The 598-nt window shown below is 54.7% G+C and overlaps 1 long non-coding RNA gene across 3 annotated transcripts in view; it reads left to right on the top strand.

Annotated features, from left to right (window-relative positions):
* Positions 1–6: 6 nt before the first annotated feature.
* Positions 7–598, top strand: part of LOC103919108 — a 4,546-nt gene continuing 3,954 nt past the window's right edge. For all 3 annotated transcript variants that reach the window (XR_663730.1, XR_663728.1, XR_663729.1), the window contains exon 1: positions 7–98. This is a non-coding gene — a long non-coding RNA (uncharacterized LOC103919108). The remainder of the gene's footprint in view (positions 99–598) is intronic.

Below are 598 nucleotides of genomic sequence, written 5' to 3'. Positions count from 1 at the left end.
GAGAAGGCTGAACCAAGCAATGGCAGCTGAAGATGCCTCTGGAAACACACACACACCTGAGGCCTGATCGTCCCTTCCCCTGGCCAAGTCAATCTCAGGTGCTCAGCTCTGTCAGGTCCGGGTCCAGGGCTGAGGATGCAGCCGGTGCTGCAAGGCCGAGTGTGGTGGAGGGGGGACATCAGTGTTTATAAACTGCTTAAATGTGCCTGACACTTGACGGAAGATCCTCTCTGCTCCCTCTAAGGGCTTTCATTTGAAGGGCTTGACTCTGCTCTCCAAGAAGTTGATAAGACCTTCTGGCTCCCATTATCTCCCCAAGGGCCCTGTGTCACCCTCCTTGCCGCATGCTGAAGCACTGAGATCACATCGCTGTAATTGCTTGGGGAATGGAGGTCCCCCAGGCAGGACCTGGCACCTCTCTTCAGGGTTTGACCTCCTAGTGCAAAGCCGGGCTGTGGGAAGGGGCTGGGTGGCACCAGCCCTTTGCTATTCTGCATCCCTCCACCCCCCTTACAAAGCACAAATGCTGGGAACACTGTTCCGCCCCAAATTGGGAACATTTGGGCTGAAATCTTTTGAATGCATTTGAAAAGGGGAA

This window comes from Pygoscelis adeliae, unplaced genomic scaffold, assembly GCF_000699105.1.
Source record: "Pygoscelis adeliae isolate BGI_AS28 unplaced genomic scaffold, ASM69910v1 Scaffold306, whole genome shotgun sequence".
In the NCBI taxonomy this organism is placed as follows: domain Eukaryota; kingdom Metazoa; phylum Chordata; class Aves; order Sphenisciformes; family Spheniscidae; genus Pygoscelis; species Pygoscelis adeliae.
Note: the sequence above shows the minus strand (reverse complement) of the source record. Positions and strands in the feature narration are given on the sequence as shown.